The 5,438-nt window shown below is 42.5% G+C and overlaps 1 long non-coding RNA gene across 1 annotated transcript in view; it reads left to right on the top strand.

Annotated features, from left to right (window-relative positions):
- Positions 1–5,202, top strand: part of LOC119015096 — a 6,354-nt gene extending 1,152 nt beyond the window's left edge. The window contains exons 2-4 of the long non-coding RNA XR_005073179.1: positions 559–681; positions 4,031–4,137; positions 4,733–5,202. This is a non-coding gene — a long non-coding RNA (uncharacterized LOC119015096). The remainder of the gene's footprint in view (positions 1–558; positions 682–4,030; positions 4,138–4,732) is intronic.
- The last annotated feature ends 236 nt before the right edge of the window (positions 5,203–5,438 follow it).

Genomic DNA, 5,438 nt, shown 5'->3' with positions numbered 1-5,438 from the left:
CTAAATGCTGAAGATACTTTTGTAGCTGGCCTGGGGTTACATGGTGTCTCCCAGGAGGAGCTGAAGGAATTTGCTGGGGGAAAATGACATTTGTGCTGTACCTTCCTGGCACCTTGGCCGTGATCAGAATACGTGCATGAGTTGGCTGGATAAGGGCTAAAATGACTGGCATGAGCTGTTCCGTCCTAGACATTTTGGATCAACATAAAACTGTTAACTGAAGCTTAGAAACAATCAATATTACAACTTCACTTGGCAAAGTCTTAAGTAGCAATGGTGGTTTTAGCAATTTAGGGTGTCTCAAGTTAAACAGACAGTCTCTTGTTTTCAGGTCTACCAAGACAGGCTGTTTGCTGAATTAAATGCACTGTTCCGTCACAACTTCAAATGGGTTCACACAACTGAAACCACCACTCATTGAAAGATGTTTTTCTTTTTTTTTTTTTTTTTTAAGAATTGAGAAACCCAGAGGAAATCAGTGCTGATTAAATCACTCACAATTAACATGAATTTTAACCAAAAAAAAAAAAAAACTTGTAATGTCGTTTGGACGTGCAGACAATGCATCAGTGGAGGATGGTGAAGAGGAGTAGGGACATCACATTTGTCATCAGGCAGGAGTCAAAGCACTGAAAAACACTTTCATTAACCCAATTACCATCAGAGGCCAATATTACAATGGTGAGGTTCACTCATTAAGTCATTGCCAACATGTTTTGATTACTTACCCCGTCTCTTTTCTCTCTTTATCTCTCTCCCTTGTGCTTTTTTGCTCTCTCTCTGTCTCTTTCTCGCACTCTCACTCTCTCAGAGAAAATGCATCTTATTATGCAAAGGCCAAGCTGTAGAATTAGCAAGGTAATAGATGTGATCCGCTTGCTAACCTCAGCCAGCAGTCATGCACAGAATTTCAAAGAGGGTCTTACACACAAGTGAGCTGCATATTGCTGCGTAGGGCTTGTCATCACTCTGTTGAGGGCAGGTGTGTGCGTGTGTGCGTGTGTGTGTGTGCTAGGGTGTTGTGCTCAGCCACATATGTGTCCAACATCTGTTGCCATGGGACACAATTTAGAGGTCAGGGTCCGGGCAAATGTCTTCTCTAACTAGAAAAGACATACCTGTGATGTTTGTTTGGAGGTGTACATGTGTGTCAGTATGCTAGCCTCTGTTCATACTTATGGTTTGCACTGAAGCATTGAGTGTATTAAATCTTTAAACCTTCGATCTTGCCCTAAGGCTAACCCCCAACTGCCCCAAAAAAGTCAGAACTGGTAAGATGTCTCAACTTTGGGGGATTTTCGTCATCCTCAGTGGACATGAGGTCATTCACTAAGTATAAGAATGTAAATGTGGGAATACACACACATGTGGAGTAAGTTTCATCCCCAGACAGAAAGAAAGTCAGTTGCACTAGCTGCAGTGGCAGCTGTGTGGGCTGACAGGCACTCTTGCCCAGCTGGAGTGACATTGCTCCTTTCAGTTGCATATCAAATTCAAGGCTAGATTCTGATCAGCTGAGGGCTTGTACTCAATCTGCATAAAAGGCATTTCAAGCCATCGCGATGTGACTTTCAATGGGTGTGTGTGTGTGTGTGTGTGTGTGTGTGTGTGTGTGTGTGTGTACGCATGCATGGCATGGTGTGTGCCATGCTGGTGAGCGTGTGAATGTGCATCTCTGTACGGATGAAATGTTGGCTGTCTGTATGTGTGAGTGTGTTTGCGTGCGCCTGTGTCTGCCTGTGTGTCTTCCAAAAATGCTGATTTGCACGCTCGAAGGGAGCAGATTTTCATATATTTAAGGGCAGGCACGTTGCTAAGCTATGACAGGCTGAGGGCACTGATGCATTAGAAAAGCCTGTGTAAACCATAAGCTGACGGATAGTGAGAACACACACAACTCACAGCTGTGTTACACCCGTTTCCCGTTTCCTGTCTTCACCTTGGTTTTCTTTATTTAATCATTTGTTTTGCCTCATCTATCTATCTATCTATCTATCTATCTATCTATCTATCTATCTATCTATCTATCTATCTATCTATCGAACTAGCTATCGAACTAGCTATCTGGCTAGCTTCTTTGTTGCTCGATAGCTATCTGTCAACTCTCCTCTCTGCCTGTTTGTCTAGCAGTCTAGCTGTTAGCAAGCTACCTTGCAAGCTAGCTAGTTATGTAGCTGGTAGAGTTCATCACCCTCTCTCTATCTTTATTTCGTCCTTTGTTTTGGTAACTTTTGCTATCTTCCTATCTCTCTGTCTCTCTGTCCGTCAAAACGATCTAGCTATTAATAAGATACCTTTTTTTTTACTCACTATCTTCCTTTCTTTACAGCTAGCTAGCTGGCTGTTGACCTGTTTGTTTGACTGGCTGCCTGTTTGTATAGTTATTTAAGCTACCTTCCAAGCTGCTTAGTCACTTATCTAGCTGCTTTCTTATTTCCTATCTGCCTGTCGACCTGTCTGTCTATCCATCTATCTGTCTGTCAGCCTACCTGTGTGTCTCTTGGCAAGCTACCTTCCGGCTAGTTATCTAACTGCTAGCTCTCTAGCTTTCTTTTGTTTAAGTCATTCAGCTTTCAAAGACAGCAAAAATAATTCTAAAAAGGGGAAATGGTTCCCCACCTCCACTTAAGCAACTTCTTATCTTGCTCTTTTAGCCAGTCAAAGGATTTCAAATACACTTTTGGTGCTCTTTTCTTGTTCAGAAGACGTTTTGGGATCGGCTGAATAATGCATGGTGTAAAAAAAACAAAAAACTGAGCATTGGGACAGACGAGGAAGGAGGGTGAAGAGGGAACAGCATTGGGCTTTCTCCCTCCATTAGGGTCGCCATGGCGCCCTTTCACCGTTTCTAAGCCATTTCTAAGACACTGTGCAAACTAATCGTTTTCCTAAATATCACTAATTTGAGTCTAATAGTGACAGAATGGGAAAACTAAGAAAATAGAAGAAATGTGCATCCATGAAAAGGAATAATAGTGGAGGAAAGGAGACGGGTAGAGGATTGAAATCTGGAGAGCGCTGGACCTATGGATTGTTATCTGCAGACTGTCGACGGATGGAGAGGCAAACAGGAGGGGAGACTTTCTGCATGATGAGGCTTTGAACACCTATTGTTGGTTTTGGAGCAAGCAAAAGGAGCGATATGAGGGCAAGCCAGAAAGATAAAGAGAGAGAGAGAGAGAGAGAGAGAGAGAAAGAGAGAAAGGGGAGAAATGCAGAATGTGAGAAATGTCAGCTCTCCAGAGAATACTTGGCCTTGGCAACTCCTGAGCAGTGCAGAACCCGTGTTTTGTTGTTTTACAGTAAAAGTTGCATTAAGTGGCTCGCAAAAAGTACAAGGCACCAAAACACACTGAGAGCAACAGTGAAGTGCTCACAGTAACAGATGAACCAGCGACCTGAAAGTGACTGAAAACTGCACAGATCTGCAGACTGTGAGGATGATTTTCACTGGGCTCAACCGTTGCAGCAAATGTTTCACATTACAGGCAACCGTTAGTTTCAGTGTTAGTATTAAAATATGGCTGGATGGAGCTTTAGATTCCTGTATTCAGAAGTTGCTTCCAGAAGTCGACAGCACACTGCTAGAGTGAAATCTAATTTAAATGTCATCAAAACTGCTTCTCTTAAAAAAAAAAAAAAAAAAAAAAAAAAAAAAAAGCACTGTGTCTTTTTATCAGATCATCAAAAACAAGCTAAATTGTTTTTGCAGTTATCAGCCATCTAACAATAAATGTCACATCTGGACAGAAAATGGAAAAGACATTTTTAGCGAACCTCGGGGGATTTCAAGGTCGATCAACTGGTCGATTCACCGCTCTTGTCCAGACTGAATTACGTCAACAACTATTGATGGATTGCCATGAAATTTTGTACATACATTTATAGTTCCCTGAGGAAGAAGCCAGCTGACTTTGGTGAATCCCTGACTTTACCTCTGGCATCAACATGTGTGGTTTTGAGAGAAATGTGTCAACAAGTATTAGAAGATCACCATGAAATTCAGTACAAGCATCCATGTCTCCTGCAGGATGACTCGCAATAACTTTTGTGATGCTTCAACACTCAGCTGTCCAACATCTGACATCTGATGACATCAACTTTTACATCATCACTATACCCGCTTCAAAACTGCATGTCAGTATTAGATGTTAGCATTTAGCTCAAAGCATCAAGCGTACAAAGACTGCAGCCTCAGAGCTGGGAGCAGATTGGCTGTAGATTCTGTGGTCTCGATGTTTGAAATCCTTACACTCCAAAAAACAATCTCTCTTCATATATTTTTCTTGCCTGCAAATGCAGATCTGTAAATTATGGATTAGAAATGTGTTTATTTTTAGCATGACCTAGCAAGTGCTATATGCTACAACACCCTTTGATCTATCGAGTTGAGGTCGGACCACACGGTGCTTTACTCTTACATCGTCTCCCAAAGCCTGCATCACAACCAATGTCAGATTAGTGTTTATAGACTGAATAACATCCACACTCACATGGACCGCTACCTTAATCCATCCAATCTGAATATTTAATGCTTTCATAGTCAGTGAAACGTTCAGTTGTGCTGTGATACTAGACAGTGCATAACACCAATCAGCCAGTGGATTAGTCTGCTGTAATACAGTGCAGATGAATATGTGTCCACTTAAGATGCTGAAGTGTCACTTGGCGAGCCAGTGATGGAGACTGGATTTGATTTTTGTTCTCTTTACGTGACCCTGTTTTCCCCCAGAAGCAGGGCATTGTCCCTGTCCTCCCTCCCATCCCTCACACCAGAAAAAAAACTTGGCCCAACCTGCAGGCGAGTGTACAGCAAAGGCCGTGAAACCATCCATCTATATCCATTCTCTCTCTCTCACTCCCTAAATGTGTGACAGAGGTCACCTTGGAACCAGACACTTTGTAAATGTACAGCAGAGGAGGTAGACACACCTACACACAAGCACTCAGCCCTCGTTCTGTCCTTGTCCATGGCTAACCCTCCCTGTCTCTGTATCCGGAGAAATCCTTTCCTCTCTCCCTGCTCTGACCTCCTCTGTCACTGACTTCCACTTTAACCTCCTCCTTGCTCATCTCTCGTCTCCCGGCCTCCAGAGCCAAACCAACAATGTCACACAGAGAACACTGGGAATTCCCCACGAAGCATCTACAACTACAGCTGTTATTTCCATTAAATCAAGTATTAAAGATACAGTATGTAGACATTCTGCATTAAGATGAATACAAATGTGTACTAAATGTTTTGATCAGCAGTGTTGGCTGTTACTACACAGTGTATAACAACCCCAAACAGCCTGTTTATTTTACTGTACATTCACCATAAGCTAACCTAAGTGAGCAGCAGCACAATTCAGCTCTCACCCGCAGTGTCGTGATTTGTAAAATCGATCAAAATGAGCCTTCTGTTTTCACAATCCAAATCAATTGCAGTATTGCCG

Source organism: Acanthopagrus latus, chromosome 3, assembly GCF_904848185.1.
Source record: "Acanthopagrus latus isolate v.2019 chromosome 3, fAcaLat1.1, whole genome shotgun sequence".
NCBI classification, from domain to species: Eukaryota; Metazoa; Chordata; class Actinopteri; order Spariformes; family Sparidae; genus Acanthopagrus; species Acanthopagrus latus.
Note: the sequence above shows the minus strand (reverse complement) of the source record. Positions and strands in the feature narration are given on the sequence as shown.